The sequence below is a fragment of the Amphibalanus amphitrite genome, unplaced genomic scaffold, assembly GCF_019059575.1.
Source record: "Amphibalanus amphitrite isolate SeventyFive unplaced genomic scaffold, NRLGWU_Aamphi_draft 000104F_arrow, whole genome shotgun sequence".
Taxonomy (NCBI): Eukaryota; Metazoa; Arthropoda; class Thecostraca; order Balanomorpha; family Balanidae; genus Amphibalanus; species Amphibalanus amphitrite.
Genome location: NW_024881599.1, coordinates 823,165 through 846,847, shown reverse-complemented (window position 1 = coordinate 846,847; position 23,683 = coordinate 823,165).

Sequence of the window (23,683 nt, the reverse complement as noted above, 5' to 3'; positions counted from 1 at the left end):
CAGTGGCACCCATTTTCTTATTATGGGGCTCCTTTTTTGCTGGGGCGCCCAGCTGCTGTCAGGGCGCCCCTCTTCTCGGAATGGGGGCGCCTCTCTCCTTTTGCTGGGGCGTCGCTCCTCTTCAGGGGGACACGTCTCCTGCTAAGGGTGCCCTTCCGCTGCCAGGGGCGCCCCTCTTGAACAGAAGGTATTTTATGTACATTCTTGTAACGAGACGCCCTCTTGTGCTGGGGGCGCCCATCTGCTGCTGGGGCGACTCTCATCTGCTGGGAATAGGCAATTGGGCGTCACTCTCCTGCTTGGTGAGCCCAACTTCTGCTGGAGGCGCCCTATTTCTGCTGAACCTTTGCTGTGTCGCCGCTTTTCTGCTCGGGGCGCCCTCTGCCGCGGGATATGGGCGCCTTTTTCTGATGGCGGGGGGGGGGGGGGGGTGGCCGCCCCCGTCGCCCCCCTGGATCCGCGCCTGACACTGACAGTTCATGTATATCACCGACGAGTTTTCTAGAGTTCATGTCTACAGACATCGATGTTTGCATGGTGATGTCGACCTCGTGTATCTGATCTTGTGAGTGGCGGCCGGCTGTACGAGCCTCATTTGCCGCCTGCCGTAACACATGAAGGCTTGGAACACTGGTGAAGTTTCCTTCAGAGAGCTTTTGCTATTAGGCACGATTCAGAAGTTCCCGTCTGACGTTATAAGCACCCTTGCACAGCGTGCCATTCGCCGCGGTCACACCACACGGCTGGTTCCGGTCAGGTGACGCTGAGAGCGAGGACCATCGTGATTTGGAAAGCCGCGTCGGTACACCAACATCTCAACAGCTGATTCCGTGTGAGTCGGACGCTTCGAAACTTTCGGCTGTTGGCTAGCGGGACAGCTGTCCCTCTTGCATCTTACGTATGATCTCATGTAGTTTCCTTCTTTCCTTCTGGAAGCCTCCACTTTAACGGCTGGGTTCGTGAAAGCCCATGTGGACACTGATTGTACTTGAATTTTTCAGCCATCATATCTGTTGCCGCCGCAGGTCCGAATTTGTCTCGAAAATGCGCTCGCTGCTCTTTTGAGTTTATTCTAAGCAACGGAACGGTTTCTGGAAACACAACATAATGAACAAAGATGTGAACATTCAAACCAACCGAGGAAATAACTTAAGACAAACAAATACAAAGAGAATTAACACAACTATCAGGGCGGGCGAGATGACAACGATTCAAAAAGATGAATATTTTAACGCCTTACCGAGGTTTTCTTCCTATATGACTGCATCCCGCGACGACAGCGCACCACTCGCACGACAAATCAGAACCGAATGCGCGCTCCGGCAGCTGCACGTCTCGGGTAGGCCAGGTCACGTGATAACGCCCGGGGTCAACACGTGGGTCACGTGGTACTGCACTCACGACCAATCACAAAAGCGGCTCCCTGACCGCAGCCTCCGCCGGGGGAGCGCCCGCCCGCCGAACAAAGACACAAAAATCTTGAGAAGGAAACGAAAAGGCACAAAACATAAAACACTAAGTAAAGGCAGCTTAAAACTCAAGCGTCTACCAGGCGCTTACAACATCCGCCCAACCCTTGCGCATTTTCGCACCGCACCGTCAGGACTCGACATCCCTCTCAAGTCGTCCACAGGAATTTCCAACACAAGCCTCCTTTTCGACCTCCTGTCCTTCATCCCTGATGGCGAACCTTCACTTGAAATGTCCGTCAAGTTAGCGTCGTATTCACTTCACGACAACCCTTCCCTTTGACGTTCTTGTGTGGCACTGTGGCCCTCCGCATTCTCTGGAAGCCACTCCTCGCATGGATCATCTTCAAAAGCAGCGTGTTCGAACAAATCATTTGATGCTAACCATTTCGCCGGCGCAGAACATACAGTCGACTAACTGTGAGCTTGCTCATGTTCTTAAAAAGATGAAGGCGCTGTCGCTTGTGTGTGATCCATTGGGACAGTTTCAGGGCGACAGGTGGCCACCTCACCCTGACATTCCATCTTTCTAGCATGACTACTTGCGTTTCTTGCTCTACTGCTGCTTGCGTCTTCTTTGTGCCACCTGCATTAATCGGTACTGGTGCGGCTGGTGCGGTTGAGTTCTATAGCATTGGTGCGGTTTCTCTCAGATGAAGGTCATCCCCGGCGTTAATCTCTACTCTCTCCCTACACGGAACATCCTGCACCGTGAGTTGACAATTTTCTTCTTCCGGTTCTGGGGCACTGATCGGAACATCTATTGCCTCTGATGTTGCGCTTACGTGGACATAACATCCCTGGGAGGCTTCGACCGACCTGTAACTTTGTTCTGTTGGCGGATGATGATCTTTTTCTTCGGTATCAGCTTGGCGGAGGATGATATCCAATACATCTTTTGCAAAATCTGCGCAGCGAACAAAATAATGACGAAGTGACGGCCAATTAAGTAGTACAGTGCAGTACACAGTGAATTTCATGAAGGCTGAAACCACATCCGGGGCATTACTGCCAGAGACGCCCTCGCGCCACAAGATGCAGACTCCCTTCATTCCACCCAGCGCATTGAAAGTCTCGTTGTAGGTGATGAGTTGCGGAGTGAAAACACAAATTTTGTGACGGAGGATGGGGAGGAGGGTAACCCCAAGGCCGTATAAGAGAGGTAGAATCATCCCGCGATTTCCAATGGACCGGTCGCTAAGCATTAGCGTGACGTCACTGGTGGAGACCGGGCGGCGCCCGGCTCCAAGCTGTACGTCGGGTACATTTGGCACCGTATAGTTGCTATTACTGAACGACGAACGTAACGACAACTAATGACTCTTCATGACTTTTTTACTCACCTAAAGCTCATTTCCTTGCCGGTACATTGCCGACCCGAGCCCCAGGGTTGACAATCATGGGATGGGATATGGGTCGGATGGGCGACCTCGCGACGGGAGGAGGAACGATTGCAATTGTTGTGTTCCGCACCGCCGATTGCATTCTCTATCTGCACCCGGGGGGAGGGGATGCAGGGGGCACGTGCCCCCATCGGATCAGGGGGCCTCTCGGGCCAGAGGGGCCTTGCGACGCCAATTGGCGGCTGAGGGTCCACGCTCGGGCATCTTTCGACTCAGAAGGGCCCCACAGGGCTCGGAAGAACACCTTATGTGCTCCGAAGAGCCACACTTCTCTCCATAAGAGCCCCACACCGGCTTTTTAGTGTCCCTTGTCGGCCTTTGAGGGCCCCTTGCCGGCTTCTCAGAGCCTATTGGCGACCTCTGAGGGCTACTTGCCGGCCTCTGAGGGCCCTTACCGGCCTATCAGGGACCAGCAGCTCTAAGGGTTCCACACACGCCTGCGATGACCAGCTAAACCAATGGTCGAAGGCCCCCACAACGGCGCCTGCGAGGGCCCTCACCGGCGGCTGTGAATGCCCCACACCGGTGGCTAGCTGAGGGCCCAAACACTGCCACCTCTGAGTGCAACCGGCACCCCTGAATGAGGTCCCGAAACCGGTGCTTCTTAAGGCCATATATCGGCGGCTCTGGGGGCTCAACGCCGGAGCCGCATCGGACGGCCACTCACCGGTGACTTTTGAGGCCCCACACCGACGACTCTGAGGGCCCCACTGGCATCTGAGTGTACCAATTGCTGGTCTCTAAGGACTCCACAGGGCTCCCGAAGGCACCGCAGACCTCTTGAGAGCCCCTTGTCGGTCTCTGAGAGCCCCTGTCGGCCTGTAAAGGGTTCGAGCCAGCAGCTCTAAGGGTCCCACACCCGACTGTGACAACTCCACACTGCAGTGTCTCTGAGGGCCCACAACGGCAACTGTGAGGACCCTCACCGGCGCCTCTGAGGGCCCACAGCGGCTTCTCTGGGGGCTTCGCACCAATGCCTCTGAGAGCATCACACCGGTACATGTGAGGGCCCACACCTGACACCAGTGCCTCCAAAGGCTTCATAACCGGCGGCCCTGAGGGCCCTACACGGGTGATTTTGAGAGGCGTACCGAAGGCACCACACAATCCCTTAGTCTCGCTGAGCTTCTATCCCAATTCGGAATTCCATACCGGCTTCTATCCCAATTCCGGCTCAACTAATTATCAGCCCCCCCCCCCCTCCATGGGTCAGCAGCGCCGCGCCGGTGCCGGGGGCCAGCGCCATCGGGGCGGCAGTCGGCCACGCGCTCTCAGTGGTTAGCGCTTAGCACCGGCGGCTAGCGCACGCCCGGTGTGTTATCGGCCGTGAGCCGCTCCAAAACGGCTGCAGTAACTGGTCGATATAGGTAGTAAGCAGATGCAGAGATGCAGGTGGATTGATGACCGGCAGGCTTTTGTGTTTTACGAGGGTGAAGGGTCGAAGTCGGCTGCTAATTGGTGAGCGGATTTTATCAGATGCCGGTTCACTATGACCTTGGTCCGGGTCCTGGTACCCTGACGCACTCTTCGAGAGCCGAATCACAGCAAAACTCCATCCACGACTGTATCTATACGGCTAACGCAGTACGCTTTTCTGAAAACGTCTGCGTTTGGCCTTCTACGGGGCCGGCCGGCCGGCCGGCCCCGATTGGCGGTCCTCCAGTGACGTCACCGGTAGTGTTAAGCTGATTGGCGGATAATACATGGGAAGAACCGGGACGACATCCCCCTGGGTAACCCTATCATGTCTGCTGACACTGACAATTCGGAGTCGTTTGTGGGTCTCTGCCCGTCTTTGGCGTACTCAGCTCTGGCCCATTCGGCCCTGTCCGCATTCGGCGTATTCGACAAGTGTATTACACGAATCGGCCGACCAACTAGCGACATCTCTAGTTCGACGTCATAGCCATCCGACGCGACAATGCATGCATCGAGGCTAGATGTGAGTTGAGACTTTCTAATTCTATATGGCTAGTGGCTGCCAGCATGTGTCGTCGTAGCCGAGTGGTTAGTCTCGGTCTGGTAGTCACAATGTCGGTGGATCGATACCCGCATCGGAGGTTCTTTTCTCTTCAAAAGAAGTTGGTCGTAGACACGCATTTTTGGCCCCTACGTTCGCACACCAATAGTGTACGTCCAATAAATCTATGACAAGTATTCATCTGATTAAGGAATATGTTGCAAAAGAACTGGCTGCAGTTTGATTGCAGTCTGTACCTGAACTACCAATTTTGCTACGGCACTGTCGATATTCGTCAAAGTCGGAAGAGCTCTTATGAAACACACCCGAATGACAACGGATTCCTGTATTATTTCATCGATCAGATAAGACATGTATAGAGATAAATCGATGACAGCCCGCCGTGAGCATGCAGCTTAACAATCAGTCCCGAGTTATCTTCATATACGTCTAATATAAATATTTTTGACTAGCTAACAGATACCAACTAAGGGGATTTATCCCCTCTGGCGGCAGATTTGTAAAAGCTATAGTTAGGGCACTGCTGATAAGTGATATAGATGACCCTCCTTGACGGTTGGAAATTGAGAATTTCGTCCCGTGATATGCTCACTATGTCAAAATGTGTTTTTTTTTTGTACGTACAATGTGATTCTTACACGAAAGCTATCTAATAAGCTGCTAACCAGCGTGCGATTTTATACTTTTCATCTTAGTTTTCGCTACTTTTAGGTTTTTTACCATTCCAAGTGCCCACCTTTTTTCAAAAGGTCAGCGCCGCCACTGTCATATCCAGCATAAGCTGCGTGCTATCACCCATTGGCAGTGAGAAATATTGATCAATGGCCATCGCCTAGCACCATTTGTCTTTCTATTGGCTACGTTCGCATAGTACAGCCCACCGCTAAAGTAACGTGCGGTTTTACCAATCTCAACGGATGGCTTTGACTGCCGATATTTTAATGCGGAGTGATCGAAAAGAAGACGTCAATAGATAACGTTGCAGCTGCTAGGGTAACGATACAGGTTAGCTACATTCAAAGTTGCATTGTGGTCTGGCTAATCATTCCTAAGCTTCAGAAGCAGAACATACCCAGGACTGAAACCTCACATTACTTATGCTGTGAACTGTACCTATGCACTATGCATTAATGATATAGATGACGCGAAAATCCAAGTCGCCGATGGGATTCGAACCACCAACATCAGTAATGCCAGTTTGATACTCTAACCACTCCGCTACGGCGACAATTTATGCATGTGAGCTTTAATATCGTAAGGTTAAAACCTAGCTTCAATAGACGCAACCAAGGGCAAGGACCGAACGCATGACGCCACGTTGACGTCACTCAAGAGGCACGCTATTGGTCGGCCGATTTGTGTAATACACTTGGCGAATACGCGTCCGGGTGAGCAGCGTGCTCCCAGCAAATGCTACACTCCTCATGGCGCTCACACGGGGTGACGTGCACATTAAATAGCTTGCACGTCTCGTACTCTTCGCTGCCGAGCCGTGCGAAGCTTGTGTTAGCTACCCGCAGTGCCTGTATGAACCGCTCATAGCTGTAGTTCTGCCCCGCTTCTCGACGAGGTGGGCGTAAATAACAGCCGCTGATAGGTCGTGAGCGAGGTAGCGCCTGTTGGGGCATGCATGTATCTGTAATGGCCAGAGGCGGATCCAGCTCAGTTTTTTTTTGGGGGGGGGGGCAAACCATAACAATTTATCGATTCTTTCCATGCATCGTCCATAGGCGTAATGTTAAAATTATGCCGTTTGGGGGGCAAATGCCCATTTTGCCCCCCCCCCCCCCTGGATCCGCCACTGGTAATGGCGCGCTACCTACTGGCCGGTACCGCTCGATATGACCCTTGAGTTCTGCCTCAAGTTTGACACTTAACTGCGGTGAAGCCTTTCCCCGCATGTCTGGTCCAACTAGGAGCTAGGCGCCCCACAGCTGAGATAACAGGACCGTCGTTTTTCTCAGCATACCCCAGGGTTCCGACTTCTGAGGCAGAGCTCTTAGCACACCCTCCGTTCTTTCCGTCGGCCAGTGGCACATGATGTGCCATGATTCGCCGTTTGGCTGATTCAGAGTCGGTCAGAGGGGGCCTGCCGGTTACCGTCGGGGTAACGTCTCCAACATAGGTGGCATACCATTGCATCCTGGCGTCCCTGGGCAACGAGTTCACAGCCCTGTTGATCTTTTCTCTCTGAGAAGCGTTTACACGTGATGAACATTAACATTTCCATGCTCTAACACTGCAGGCTTGCGGGTTAGGACGAAGAGTATGTTTTTGCTGAAAGGCTAGGATTTGGGCCTCCTGATTATTACCGAGTCCGTTTTTGGGGGTGTGCGCCTGAAGGCATTTGTTATTTGAAGGCAATATTTATATTTTGAAGGCAAAATACATACTCAGGTATGTTGTAAGGATTCTAAGGCCTCAGATGGTAGGAACAGGTCTCGCGGGTTTTAGCGGTAGGTTTTGCACCTAGAAAATTTAGTGTACTTCAGGCTATATCTTCGTCGTCTTAAGCTTTAAAGTGTGGAAGATGCGATCGACTTGTTGGTTCACAAGCCGGCCACGATCGTGTCAAATGGCTTCATCGTAGATCAATTAGTTTCTGTGATATAACCGGAAATGTAAAAGTGCAAAACCTACCGTTTAACCCTCGCCCGTACATGGGGGGGGGGGGCTGCCACCCCTTCCCCCCCCCCCAGGTAGTCTTTCTGCTCTGCACTCAACATTTTTAAAGGAAGACTGCCACCTTCAAAAAGTTTTCTCAGATCGGCCATGATTTATTCCCTGGACAAAACAAAATTTTAGAATTCACCTGACAAAGTATCATCACGTGAATCGCGAAAAAATTATCGATTATCATACAATTATCAATCGGTTAATGTCTAGCGACAATGTTTACACATCACTAAACTTCAAGGTCATAAGATTATTACATTTTATTTGAAAAAGTAAGGTATTTTATGATTTACTAATATATGATTTCATAAGAAATTGGCCATGTTTAATTTATTTTATATAATTTATATTAATTTATTTCGTAAAACATTTAAAAATCATGGCTCATTTGGAATGGGTCTGGCCCATGTTAAACCCCATTTCCCACACTTTTTTGGAAAAAATGAACTACTGAATATATAAGTTTAACTTTTATTTTGACACTCCAAAATTCTTCTCTGATCTCGAAACAATCAAAGTTTTGACATATATTTGCCAAAAGAAAAGAAAATTCATGTTTCAAAGTTATCGATAAGCAGTAGAGATGTCGGTTTTCTTGGACTTAAAAAATGGCATCAAACTGAACTTTGGTCTCCGATTTCTCGCAAACGGGTTCGAATTTCGGAAAACCGACTTCAGTCTGGGACATAGGTGGCTCAGCTCTAGTGAAAACCGTTTTGTGAAAAAATGGTGGCAGTCTACCTTTAAAGCTAGAAGGCTGATTTTTCGTATAGCTGCTCCTTTATCCTTTCTTGATGTCCACTGAAAATTTCAAGTTTCTGTGAATTTTGGTTTCGGAGATATGACCTTGTTTTTCAGGTCATGTCATGACCCAAATGGCCAATTCTCAACATCTTGCGTTTGCCATGGGCCTTGTGAGCTTTTGACACCTTGATTTCGGCCTTTTTTGCCAGTCTTACCTCCCACCTTTCATGGAACATGTTCTTCGACGATGTACAGGGGTCAAGGTCAGGGTCAAGGTCAACCTAGGTCATCTAAGATAATTGCGTTTTAGGCAAGCTGAATTTACTTTTTGTGAAGTTTTTTGACTGCATTTTTGGTAAAAGCTTCACAGATCATGATTTCATGTAATATGGACACAAAAACAATCGGTGTACACATCAGTATACACACAGACACACACAGACATACAAACACATATAATTGACCTTGACCTAACTTGACCTGAAATGACTCAGCAGCAAAATCTGGTCGGGTAGTGTGACAAAGAGGTTCTAGCTGGCTTGGCACCAGAAAACAGCATCGTCATCGGTATTTGCTAAACAGCGCACTTGATATCCAACGGTGACCCAAAACAGCAACATTTTTTAGTTTGACCTGACCTGGAAGGTCAATGACTGACCTGAGAAGGTAAAACGAGGTATCATTGGATTCGTCTCTTCCCAAAGAATCTTTTTGTCTTACTGCTAAGCTCTATCTCCGACAGGAACGAAATGGTGCGGGGGGGGGAGGCAACCACCACCCATGTGCGTTCTAGGATGGGAAAATGGCATGTGCGGGCGAGGGTTAATCTCGCGAGAGCCGTACCGCCGTACCTGAGCCGTACCTTCCAGATTGTAAGGCTGGGCCCTGGGCCCAATCTTACCAAATGCCGTGAATGCGCATTCGCGGCATTTGGTAACATTAAGAACTTCTCAACATTCATTCTTCAATTCAGGCAACATTCCTTATCATTCACGCTATCTAAATCATTGAATAAGATTAGCTGGATGTAAATAAAAAGGATATATTTAACATCAGTGCCGTAAAATCCGGCCAACGTGCTTCCAAATTCTATTTACGGCATTGGTAAGATTGTGCCCAGTATCAAGTAGGTGCCTCCGCGAAGATCCCGTCGTGAAAACGGCCATTGTGTATTAGTACGTTACAGTTACTCCATATACATGTTTGAACAAATCTCACATGTGTGTTGTCCATTCAATGGCAACTTCGTTTCACAGATCTTGGCCTTTGTCTTTATAAGTAGTTATACTATACTATTGAGCATATGCGGTACAAAGGTGGGCATTCATAAGTCACTCGAAAGGCTCTGCATGTGCTCTGGCACCGCAGTATACAGGGTGTCTAAAAAAAAAACGAGACGATAAGGAATCGTTATATCTCGTAAAGTAATTATGCTAGAAAAATAAATGTCATTCAAAAGAGAATTGTTGAAAGTATTTTATGGTACGTCAGTTTTTATTGTCCGACACGAATTGTGACCAAGCCACGTGCAAACATCTCGTGCCCAAAAAAAGATTATTTTTACAAAGTTGGCCAACTTGGTCTCTTCATCCGGCGTCATTCGGCGTTATGAATCAATTCACAGACGAACAAAAGGTTCAATGCTGCCATTGGTTTGATCGGTATTAATCTCCTATTCTTGTTAAAAGGCTTTTCCAGAAAACATTTCATCAAAAAACCCCATCGTCATGGGCTATACGGCAGTGGTACAAAAAGGTTCGGAGCACCGGCTCTGTCAAAAGGCAGAGAGGAAGTGGAAGGCCGAGCATCTCAAACCGGGATCCACGCATTGTTCAACAAGTTCAGGAGACATACCAATGAAGTCTTTGAGGAGAGGAAGCTCACAGCTCGGAGTGTCACACTCCTCACTTCAGCGGATCCTAAAGAAGACATTGCGCCTCAAAGCGTACCGAGTACAAACGGCACAAAAGCTGAAGGGGAACGATAGGGCAGCTAGAAAAGCTTTTGCAGAGAATGCTCTGAGAAGAAACAAGAGAGATGGCAACTTCACGAAAAAATTTGTCTTCTCAGATGAAGCTACCTTCCACGTAAGTGGCAAGGTCAACCGCCACAACATGCGAGTGTGGGGGTCAGAACGTCCCAAAGATGTGCGTGAACTGGAGAGAGACAGCCCGAAGCTGAACGTCTGGTGCGCCCTCTCTATGGACGAGGTCATCGGGCCATATTTCTTTGAGGGTAACACCATCACTGGCGAGGACTATCTCAAGATGCTACAAGAATTCGGTGCTGCCAAGATTCCAGATGACCACATGTTTCAGCAAGATGGGGCACCACCGCACTTTGCAAGAACAGTGAAGACCTACCTGGATGACACCTTCCCGGGAAGGTGGATTGGCAGAGGTGGTCCCATAGCATGGCCTCCACGGTCACCTGACCTGACTCCTTTAGATTATTTCTTTTGGGGATACATCAAGGACACGGTCTACAAGACTTCGGTGCGTGACACAGATCGCCTGCGTGAACGTATCACCCTTGCGTGCGGGACTGTGACCTCGGAGATGCTGAAAAACACATGGAAAAATCTTGTTCGACGTTTGGAGGCGTGTGTTCGAGTTCATGGCGGACATATTGAAATAAACTGTATCTGATAAAAATTTTGCCTTTTTACTACTGCAGAGTGAAAACCGCTATCCTCTAACCCCATTATTACCAAAGTTATGAGCTTTTATTATCGTCTTGTTTTTTTTTTTAGACACCCTGTATTAAAGAAAAGAAATAAATTGAATGAATTCAATTCATTTCTGAACGACGGAAGTGAAAAAGCATCGCGTCCAAAGCCCAAAGTTAAACTTCTCATTGCTGACTTTGGGTCCAGGAGGTTGGTTAGTGCGTGCCCGAGACCTTGAATGGGCCTGCGCCTCACAGCTTCTTAGTGGGGCTGTAGTGCTTAGTAGACCTCCAGGTCCCTCCAAACCTCGACCGCATCGGCCAGAGTGGCGCCATCACCCTGCAGTTTGTTCCAATGTTCAGCCTCAGCCTTTACGGATCGGCGCGAGCTGGATGGTAAGATCTTGGCAATTTTTATCAGAGCGTAGTTGTCTACCAGTTGATTGATACACGTTTGATGGTCTCATCAACGTTTTTCATCTCCTCACACACCGATGGACGCGGACCCGTTCTTGAGGAAGGTTTCCAAACACTCCAACTCCACTGTGTGTCGCGAATGGGAGCCGAGGCTTTACTGTGTTCGCCTTCTGCTGCAGACATGCCGACTAACGGTGATGATTTCGGACCTATATACGGCCTTGATTTCGGAAGGGCCTCTGCACCTCGACAACTCGCGCCATCGTGGCCTTAGGAGTGAAGTCTTGTCCGAGTAGGTTAAGGAGATGGCCTGAGCACCCTCCTCACGTCCCCAGCTCCTGCTTCTTCTGAGCTATTTTCCAAATCTTCTTCATCGTAGAGGCGTCGTCAGTGCAGACTCCCAGTCCCGTCACATTAACGCCGTATTCTTCCTCTGCCAGGAGCATGCAGTTTTCAACAAGCATGGCACAATTCTCAAATCTCGGCGCTCTTCTCCGTTTCGTGTGATGGCTTGGCACGGCATTCAGTATATAGCTTTTCTTATTGCAGCAGGGCCACAACCGGCTAATTGTGAATGTTTAAAGGGACCCTCCCACCTTAACATTAGTTTTGAGTTGAGATAGCCAAGTTTGCGGCCAGGCTCAGAAACCACCATTTATCCTGGTCGCAACCCCCGCAGCTTTATAGTGTTCAAGAAATTTCTTCCCTTTACTTGCAGGATGGGACCAGCGTAGTCCCTATCTCTTAAAGGGACTATCCCACCTTTAACATGGGGTTTGAGTTGAGATAGCCAAGTTTGCGGCGAGGTTCAGAAACCACTATCTATCTAGGTTGCAACCCCCGCGGCCTCTTGGTGTTGAAGAAATTCGTTCCCTTCATTTGAAAATGGGCCTTGTACAAGGCCCTATCTTCAACATGGAGCGACCGTTAGTGTGACGTCACCTCGTTTAGTCATTCTGATTTAAATGGGTTTGTTCGTTGAAAAATCGCTTAAAACTTGGTCTGAACTTTGTTGTGGTGCCTACAGAGTAAAAAGAATCAGCTTTATGACAGTAATGTGGCCTGGGGAAGGAGGTAATTTTGGGCTGTGACGTCACATATTTGAAAGTTTGTGTTTGGAATATGGGAAGCCTAAGATGTTTAATGAAAAATAAATGCCAGAACCGTGTTCCTGGTCATCCAATCTATAAAGTCGGGCACAATTTAACTGGTTTTAACAACATTTTAGAAGGTGGGATAGTCCCTTTAACACTAACGGACTCTGATGACGTCATCAAGCCCATTGACCGCGCGTTATAAAATAAAAGTCTTATATTTCAAAAACGGGTGAATATTTTTTGGTGAAATTTGGTAGATGTTCATTTTCGCTCTCTCTGATTCACGGTACATCACTTTTATGCCAATTCATTAACTTTTTTAAGGTGGGAGGGTCCCTTTAACCTCCCGTCCTGAACCAACGTTGCATTGTCCACGTCTTGTGAGGTTTCAATTGACAGTCGCGCTCAGCTCTTCCTTGCATTTATCCAGCAATGGGCTTTCAAGGGTTTTCGGCCAAGCGCTTTGTATTCGGGACGCAGCATTGTCACTAGCTTCGTGAAGAACGGCTGCGCACTGCCAAGAATGGGATATTCCAGCCGTGAAAGAATTCGACGATGGCTTTGTCTATCCGCCGAGAGTCTCACATTCATTGCAAACTTACGCACTGTAACTCACATTCGCTACCTCAATCAACGACTCTCCTCATGCCTGCCCTTTCTCGCACTCACACACGCTACCCGGGCCGAACTTGAGGGGCGCGGTTGACCCCAGGTACTGGGCCATGATATTGAGGATTGCCCGGGTTCCCTCAGATATGAAATGAACCCCATCTGTTGCTAAATAGTTAGGGTTAGCACACAGCGTCTGCCGAACCTCCTCAAACTGGGCCCTTCCTCCGGACGTTTCGCGAACCGCCGCCGCCTTTTGCCGCATGTTGTAATTGACCCTTCTGAGAAAAGCCGAACCAGCGCACACATTTGAATTTTGTGCCAGAAGACCCCGTAGGAGATTCTCGTGAGCGTCCAGCTCAGCCCCTGTCTTCTCGTCAGACTGATCCCTACCCGACTAAGAACACCGTTCCTACCCATCGCAAACAAGATTAAGAACAGCTGAGCCCTATCTTTGCTGCATACTTCTTTCACGCTCGCCAGCATATCGGCTGCTACAGCCGGGTTGACGCACGATTGCCCCGGGTACGCCAGAACAGGTGACGTTTGCTCAAAATTGACGAATTCGGTTTTAAGAGCGCTACGGCGAATTTTCCGGTTCAGAACTTTAATGGCCTTGGAAGAAGCCTGTGTAACAGCGTTATGTGCGCGAAGAACTTTGTTTTGTTCACACTCATCGCAAACAAGACCAAGAACAGCTGAGCCCTATCTTTGCTGCGTACTTCCCTCACCCTCGCCAGGATATCGGCTGCTACAGCCGGGTTGACGCACGATTGTCCCGGGTACGCCAGAACGGGGACGTTTGCTTAAATTGACGAATTCGGTCTTAAGAGCGCTACGGCGAATTTTCCGGTTCAGAACTTATATGGCCTTGGAAGAAGTCTGTGCAACATCGTTTTGTGCGCGAAGAACTTTGTTTTGTTCACTTCGCAAAGTTTCTTGGATTGCTGTTTGTCCCGACTAGTGGTCTGCTGCAAGCGTCGGTAGAGCTTCATCGCGTTTTTCGGCGTGTAAGCTGTGCCTCCTCGGCCTCCAGTTCCGCCTCCTTCACCTTCAGCTCTGCCTTCTGCTGCTCCAGCTTGAGAGCGACGTTGCGCATCATCTGGTCGTTGGATGATCCAGGAAGGATGTATTTTCGGCTGGGAAAGGTTAACTCGTAGGATAGTCACGCTGATGTGCAATGAACACGCTCCAATCTTATGTTACCAATGAACAGCAAAATAAAAAATATCCAACTCTGAGCCATAATCAGGAACGTGTAGCGCTAAATGGATTAATTGGAATGACAGGAATGGTAGGTGAATGACATGTAAAATCGTTAACATTGAACAACTATCCGCCAGTCGGTCGCCACACCCTGAGCTTTACAGAAAGGTCTTCAAACCCCAACGGACAGCCGATGGTAAGATCAAATCAAATCTGATAACTCAACTCCGTCTGCCCGCTTAAATAAACTACACGGTGCACGCCGTACGGCACCCGGTCCCGTCGGAGCTCTGAGCGGGCCATGACATCGGTTTTTTCCCATCCCAGGCTCGCTCGATTAGAAACGTTCTCTCTCCCCACCCGATTGCTGATGTCAATTCAAATTCAATACCTCATCTCTGTCCGCCCGACCATTCATTGCACACCTTACGACAGCGCTCGGCCCCGCCAGAATGATCCTAGCGCGCTGAGTAGTTGCCTCCAGCCGCGTCATCGCGGGGCCCCGCGAGGCCCATAACTGAATGCAGAATGCATTGCGTGAATAGCAGTAATGTCGCCCCTTGGCTTTGCCAATCTTTTTCTTTTCATCACTGCCAGTTCTGACAGTCTATGCTGTCATCTTTGTCTGCCGCATTGGCGTATCCGACCCACTCTTCCCACGACCCACGTTCCAATTCAGATTGGCCAGTCGATTCTGATTCACGCGGCACTTCAGCTACGTCGACACTCGACAGGCTCGATCCTTTCTTTTGACTCTGTCTCGGTCTCACGTAGCTTCGCCGCCTTCGGTCGGCTGGGAGAAGTGTTAACTAGCATCTTAAAAGAACCACTTTCCCTGTAACTTTACCGCGAATTCAATGTTACATTTACGCACAAATGTGTGTTATTGGCTAAAAGTACCAAAAGGAGCATGCATGTGGTAATCGAACACAAATTCATAGCGGTAAATCAAGCTCAATTATGGCGGTTATTTTAGCGATTATACAGGTAAAATTACTGCGTACAAACGGTCTTACTGAGCGCGGTTTTGCCCTCCCGAGCGCGCGGTGGCAGCCGGAGCGATAGTCGCCGGCCGCGAGCCGAGAGACGCCTTTGGCAACCGCTGTAAATATTATGTCACGGGTTCAATACAAACACAATCAGCTGTTTTGGCACATCTCGCAGTGAGCAGTTATTATATCGCTACCTCACAAGTTTCTGATTCTCAAATTGCACTGGGTAGTGGTCAAAATATCGCGATATAATACGAGTACAATGCATACTATATAAGTTGAGAATCGGCAGCAAAAGCATTCACATGTTAATTTGTACTGTATTTCAAAACGACGAAGCGACGATCACCTCATGATGTAGTTTACATGGCTACAAGCCAGTGATGACAAAGTCATCACAATCCAGTATCCACCCAGGTGACCTGCACTTCGAAAGCATTAATACGCTTGTAGAAAAGCGACTTCAGAAGCCTGTTTCACTAAAAACTTGTAATTACAAGTGTTGAAGTTAACAATTCATTAGTATTTTTACCAACTACGTAAAAACGAGTTCACTAAGCTTCATCGCCAGTGGCATCTCCGATAAGAAAATGTCTGCAAATAAACTTGTAAAAAGTAAAGTTGTTTTTAATCGAGAACTATAGCATGTTTTAAAACACCACTATGTTGACCCGATACTAGAAAGTTATTTTGCCAGTAAAAGTCAAGCAAATTTAGAGTTAAGTTGTGAAATTGCTTTATAAATGATAACGAGATAATAATAATAAAAAATTTGATCGAATTATTATTTAAATATTCAACCGTGAAGCTACATTCTCGTAGGTTTAGTAGAAATGAGTCCGTGCAACTTTGTAGTTAGGGCCGTGGGAACAACGATTTCACCAAAGTAATTCACGCGATGTTGAATCACTATAGCTTGTCCGGACTCTTACATCGTTCCGCAAACGACACATTTCCGTCCAACATGGACCTTCATGTGCTGCAGCTGGTTGTACAGAACCTCAGGCATTTCTGAGACTTCATGGGCGTAAACAAAACCTGCAACACCCATAAAGGACAAGCTCCGGGAGTCAGGTGGAAAGCCATGTGAGTGACGGTGTCCCATAGCGATTGATTTAGCAATATTCCGGAAGTTCTTCGTTTCTTTTACGAGCCCTTTCAAAAACCCGTACTTACTTACATATTGTCAACGTCCCACAGTGTCTGAGCTGCATCAGCCTCCTCCAAAGTCATATGGCAGCATGGGCGTGACTTTTCCTACTAGCCTATAGGGTTGCGTGTTAAAATGAGACTTTTCGCGCTCGTTTTTCAAGGTCTCGTAGTGTGGGCAGCCACATATAAAGTATGTTAAAAGATAGCTACAACATTTTTATTTCCATTTTTGGGACGAAAAGTTCAAGCCCATCCAACCGTTTTCGAGATATTCGTCCATAGATGACCCCATGTTTTTGACACATCCGAAGGTCCTGTGTTCGAATCTCGGACAGACCAAAACTTTTATCGTAAATGTGCGGCAAACCATGGCTGCAATGCAAAGTAGGGGTAAGCGCGCTGGTGATGGAGAGTTGTAAGCTGGCATACCTGACCTTTGATTCAAGCCGGATTTTGTGGCACCAACCTCATTTTCAGGTCAGGTCAGGTCACTGACCTATGGCGTCATAAGTTAACCTCTGCACGGTCTCAAAGACGTCGCAACATCGTAACTCCATCAATGCAAGGAGATCTATCACAGGTAGATGAAACTTACAGAACTGATCAAACTCCCTAATTTTCAAAAGTTGTTAGCTTCGGATTTCCCCTAAGGGTCACGTAAAGTCAGGTTGGTCAGGTGATCTGACCATTAAGCCAAATGGGGAATAAAGAGTTGTTTTGGCGCTGACAGTGATCTTAGACGGAAAAGACACGCATGGACTCAGAAAAACCTGCCGAATTGAATCATGTGTAACTTGACCTAATCATGAGGTCATGACCTGACCTGACCTTGGAACATCCTAAATTGACCTCACCCATACAAAAAGCATATCATTCGACGTGGCTGAGCATGACGAGCACGATGGTGTCAAAATTGCAGCTCTGATACTATTACTATGTTGGACGACCACCGACCAATCCATCTACTGGTATGCTAATGCTTATATTATCTATCGACGATGAACACTGAACATTCTCATATAATGTAAACATCCCACTTTGGGTTACAGAGTAAGTGGTTCCCAATCGTGCAAATTACATGTTCCACACATCACATTACCGCTCGTTCCAATGCAAATTAACTTTGGCTCTTTACAAATAAACTTCGGCATTGAAAGATGTCGTGGTGTTACACTAAAGTTAAACATTGATCACAAGATACAGCTCATCCTCAACACATAAGACGGAGAACACTATGGTAACCCTCTCAAAAAAGTTTCGGCCATGGTAGGCAATGAGGCATAGCTGCGAGCAGGATCTTCCATCTGGGAACACATCAAGATGAAATTACATGCATCACACTTGCAATAAACGCAAACTCAGGTGGTACTGTTTCAAAAATCAGGATGAAAGAACGTGTACCTATCTGAAAACATGACAAGCATTATCAGAGGAATAATGCATGGTTATTTAAATGACCTGCTAATCTTGGGTAGTTGAATGTTAAAGGGACCCTCCCACCTTCAAAAATGTTAATGAATTGGCATGAAAGTGATGTCGCTCGGTTCAGAAAGAGCGAAAACGAATATCTACCAAATGTCATCGAAAAATATTCACCGGTTTTCAAGATATTAGACTTTTACTATTGTTTACTTTTTGGGATCTCCGCTGTTCCTAGCGATTTTATTTGAAAGTGCGGCATTTGTTGCGCGCAAAGCAGCATATACCACCGCGTGCTACCAAACGTTTTAGTAAAAGATTTAAAAATCGTTAGATCTCCGCTGACGTCACAAATTCTAAGGGGGCACACCAATGCATTAGCCCCTTAGAATCCGAAAACTGCAAGTTTGAAATTCCATATCTCCGAATTAAAGCATTTTTCGATGTTGTGAGTGCCCAAACCGGTATTTTCAGGCCATGGCCACCAATTTGGCTATCTCAACTCAAAACTTATGTTAAGGTGGGATGGTCACTTTAAGGGGATCTTAGAATCTATAAGGTCGAGAGCTGTTACCTTCATAAGGGTTTCCCTTTGTGGTCACACATTTTTGATGTTTACGGAAATGAACACTGGGTGGGTGGTGCGTGCACACCCTGAAAGTCACAAGTTCACACAATCTGGCGCCTATGTTGAAAGCTCAGCTTCCTACCTGTTCTCATTTAGACAGCTGATGGCACCTTTGGTTAGCTTTGTTAGAGGAAGCATTCACTCGAGGTTCGAGGTGCAGGTCTTATCCTGAAAAAGGATCAGAGGTATTTAGCTAGGGAAGTAATGAATGAAATTGATTCAGGCTGCTCTGAGGATGATTGACCACAAAGACATGGCTATTGTGAAAGCCCTGAAATAACTTTTAAACTGGTATGTGAGTTAAATGGTATATCAAGAACGGCAAGAGAACTAAAAATTGACCTAAAAATTATCTTCCATGTTTAGTTTCAATCAACTAAATTTTACATTATTTCACTTAATTTGAAATAACAAGATGTTGCATGATTATCACTCACAAGTGGCAACAAATGCTACTTTTTACATACTATCCACTTTCACCCAGATATAGAATGCATGTGTTTTGATTTCATTATCGCACCAACACAGTTGTACGAGATACTTACACAAAGTATGATGTTACACGTTGACGGTATACATCTGGGACAGTGATAATATATTATATTGTTAAGTTTGTTCAAAAGACCAGCTTTATTTCTTGGTAATGATAGCTTTTGGAAGACCTTAGTCTTCCTTCGCCTTCGTCAGCCTGTCAGAGCTCTAAAAATGCATACAACTGACCAAAATAGAAAAGAAAATACACAAATATTGTTTGTACGCTACCATTGCAAGTAGAGCAAGATATAGCTGGCGTAAACAATCCTTGCAATACAATTATACTAACCGTGCTCAAGTTAAATCGAAAGATGTCTTCAGGTATCATCTTTGATACAATTCACTGAAACTTCTTTTTAAGCACATTGTTAAGTAACAGTGAAAGAATGAGAAAGCATGAGGCTGGCCCATCACCCAAATCAAAATTCAAGCTCAGCAGTTTGCAAATTTGCACACAACTGCCCAGAAAGCCCTTTCAGACTTTTCCATGCATGATGAAAAGCGGATTTTTATGCATACGATAGTTATTGATACTTAGTCAGCACAATTCTCAAGTCTTTAAATGAAGAGAGACCACCAATTGCAATGAACCCCGCGCGAAACCACAGGCTGAGGCCGCATTGTGTATAAATATTACGCGCAATGTATCGAAACGCGAGCGCCAGCTGCGCCGCGCTTGAGCGCAGCCATATCCTGGGATAATTTTCGGTATATAGTTGTAACCTCTCAGTTCCATGGGTGTAGGAGCGCCAAAAATATTGGTGAAGGATGTCACCTGAACCTTCTGAGAAGGTACAGGACTTTGCCGCAGTGGAGGGAAGGGGGGCAATTTCGCCAACCCCTCCAGTTTTTTTTTTTCTCGCAAATATCTCACGCCATTATCATCTAATTAACGTCAAATTTTCAGTACATGCCTAATATCGAATTTTGCATCTTGCCATGAAAGCAATGAGTAAATCGGTCTGCAACTTCTTTTTTAGTAACAGGGGTGTAAAGTTAAAAGTCCCTCCGGAAAGGCGACGCGGGCGGTGCCGGCCGATTTTCACTGCCGGCGCCGGACGGTTACGTCTTTGCGGTGCGCTGCTTACCGCTGCTAATGCTCGATTCGCGTCAATATATCATTGCAAACTTAAAAATGTACGGACTTCAAGCAATGTTATAATGAAAGAAATACGAAAATCAGCCGGTAACATGTGACTGAAACGCTTCCCGCGTCGGCTGTTCCCGCCTCAGCCCGAAGACATCTACTCTTAAAGAGTTTTAACTTTTAAGTGCCATCATTATGACTACATTAATTATAGATTCTCAATATATACTCAAGAAGGTATGCGCAATCTTGTAGTGAGAGAATATGAAAATCTGCTGATAACTTTTGAGGTATGGGCGTGTAAGCACAAAATAAACCCTTATCTGGAAAATGTAACAACGGTTAACCTCATTTGACCTAAAGATATTGACCTAGTGTCATGAAATTAACACACGATAGGGTTCCACATTAGTGGTGCCGATCGGAGCTTGGACCTTCGGAATTCCGACTTTGTCCTCTAATGTCCAATTCGGAATTTGATTGGACAAAGGCAGCACGCTTTGGACAACATTGAACTATCACTTGCTACACCTCAGCATTTCTATTAAGTGTTCGTGCATAGCATTGATTGAATAATAGAAAGTTCAGCTCAGCTCTCGATATGATAAACATTTTTGGGCTGGTAATAGTTAGTTTATTAAAACCAAATTAAATGACAGTGCTCAGTGTTAATTATTGTGTAGTTTTCAGACATCTTTCGGACAAATGGCTGGCTTGAACATCTTTGGACGGAGAGTGAGCTGGACATACATTTTCTGCAAATGGCATCACTTTTCCACACCGTCCCCAACCACCCTCCGAATTTCGTCTTTTTGACTTCCGTAGGAGCTGAGATCTTGGGGTGGCGACATTCGCCGCCCCCTTCCACTGGGCAGTTAGTTCTCGGAACCCTTCCACTGCGCATATTAAACATACCTACCCGAAACTGTTTCCCATCGGACTTCGAATACTATTTTGTATTTCACAAAAAAAAAATACGAAACCTTAAATGTTTGAAGAAAATCTAAAACTCCTCTGTATTAGGTGAGGGATCAAATTTGTTCCAAATGCTGCCCCCTCCTCCCCTAGATCAGCCAGTGCGTCGGTCTGCAACCTCTTGGGGCCTACGGCAGCCTGAGAGCCTCACGCCTGTCTCAGAATCGCAGGTCGGATTCAGGAAATATGTTGGCTTTAGTGAGGGTCCCGTGCCAGTCCAAAAGGGCTCCCGCGACCCCAGACTCCTGGGGTCTCTGAGGGCTCGTTCTGGTCTCTGACGACGACCCCGTGCTTGTACATACCTTCCTGGAGGCCCATACTGACATTTAAAGACTGGCAATGCTGACGAAATCCTCTGAAGGTTCTCACAGGAATCTATGGGCCCTGCATTGTCCTTTACATTGGTGCCTCTCACACTCACCCAGGGGGCTGTCATCGCGGGACCGCCCGTGTATTATTCGCCAATCAGCTTAACACTACCGGTGACGTCACTGGAGGACCGCCAATCGGGGCCGGCCGGCCGGGCCCGTAGAAGGCCAAACGCAGACGTTTTCAGAAAAGCGTAAGCCGTATAGATACAATGGTGGATGGATTTTTGCTGTGATTCGGCTCTCCAAGAGTGCGTCAGGGTACGAGGACCCGGACAAAGGTCATGGTGAACCGGCATCTGATAAAATCCGCTCACCACTTAGGAGCCGACTTCGACCCTTCACCCTCGTAAAACACAAAAGCTTGCCGGTCATCAATCCACCTACATCTCTGCATCTGCTTACTACCTATATCGACTAGTTACTGCAGCCGTTTTGGAGCCGCTCACGGCCGATAACACACCGGGCGTGCGCTAGCCGCCGGTGCTAAGCGCTAACCATTGAGTGCGCGTGGCCGACTGCCGCCCCCATGGCGCTGGCCCCCGGCACCGGCGCGGCGCTGCTGACCCATGGAGGGGGGGGGGGGCTGCTAATTAGTTGAGCCGGAATTGGGATAGAAGCCGGTATGGGATTGGGATAGAAGCTCAGCGAGACTAAGGGATTGTGTGGTGCCTTCGGTAGGCCCCTCAAAATCACCCGTGTATAGGGCCCTCAGGGCCGCCGGTTATGAAGCCTTTGGAGGCACTGGTGTGGGCCCTCACAGGTACCGGTGTGAGGCTCTCAGAGGCATTGGTGCGGGGCCCCCAGAGGTGCCGCTGTGGGCCCTCAGAGGCGCCGGTGAGGGTCATCACAGTTGCCGTTGTGGGCCCTCAGAGACACTGCAGTGTGGGTTTGTCACAGTCGGGTGTGGGACCCTTAGAGCTGCTGGCTCGAACCCTTTACAGGCCGACAGGAGCTCTCAAAGACCGACAAGGGGCTCTCAAGAGGTCTGCGGAGCCTTCGGGAGCCCTGTGGAGTCCTTACAGACCAGCAAGGTACACTCAGACGCCAGTGGGGCCCTCAGAGTCGTCGGTGTGGGGCCCTCAAAAGTCACCGGTGTGTGGCCGTCCGATGCGCAGGTCCCGTCTGAGGCCGTCAGAGGTAGTCCGGCGTTGAGCCCCCAAAGCCGCCGATATATGGCCTTTAGAAGCACTGGCCTCGGGACCTCATTCAGGGGTGCCGGTTGCACTCAGAGGTGGCAGTGTGGGGCTCTCAGCTAGGCACCGGTGTGGGGCCTTCACAGCCGCCGGTGAAGGCCCTTGCAGTCGCCGTTGTGGGGGCTTTCAACCATTGGTTTAGGGGGTCATGGCAGGCGTGTGTGGAACCCTTAGAGCTGCTGGTCCCTGATATGCCGTTAAATGGCCTGCCCTCGGCGCCGCCTGCCCGGTGCCGGGCGGCGGCTCCTGTCCTTACGTCCTCAAACACGCCCGAGGGCAGACGGTAAAGGGCGAGGAAAGGAATGTGAGACGAGGTTAGGTGGCATGATGGCGATGGGGGCGGGTCGCCTCACCGCACAGCGTCGTCTCCTCTCGCCCCCGCGCGGCGACTGTCTGTGCGGCACCGCGGTCGGCCCGCCTCCCCTGTTTGTCACTCTAGGGTGTCATCACTGCCGGCGGCCCGGCCGTGTGTACTTTACTGCCCCGTTCTCCTCTCCCGTCCCCTCCCCGCCCCAGTCCTCATCCAACCCACGATGGTCGCTGCGCCGGTCTCCCGTCCGTTTCCCGCTGGCCAGAACCTCAGTTATCTTTGTGCGATAACAAACCGTTCTGGCCTTAGCGCTCACTCCCGTGCTTACCTCCCAGCGATGCATGTCATCCATTTAGCCATTTGAGGCCTGCCCTCGGCGCCGCCTGCCCGGTGCCGGGCGGCGGCTCCTGTCCTTACGTCCTCAAACACGCCAAAAACTGCCAAAACGGAGTGACCAGTAGAGTGTAGGTGTTTGGTAAGGGCCCTCAGAGGCCGGCAAGTAGCCCTCAGAGGTCGCCAATAGGCCCTGAGAAGCCGGCAAGGGGCCCTCAAAGGCCGACAAGGGACACTAAAAAGCCGGTGTGGGGCTCTTATGGAGAGAAGTGTGGCTCTTCGGAGCACATAAGGTGTTCTTCCGAGCCCTGTGGGGCCCTTCTGAGTCGAAAGATGCCAGCGTGGACCCTCAGCCGCCAATTGGCGTCGCAAGGCCCCTCGGGCCCGAGAGGCCCCCTGATCCAATGGGGCACGTGCCCC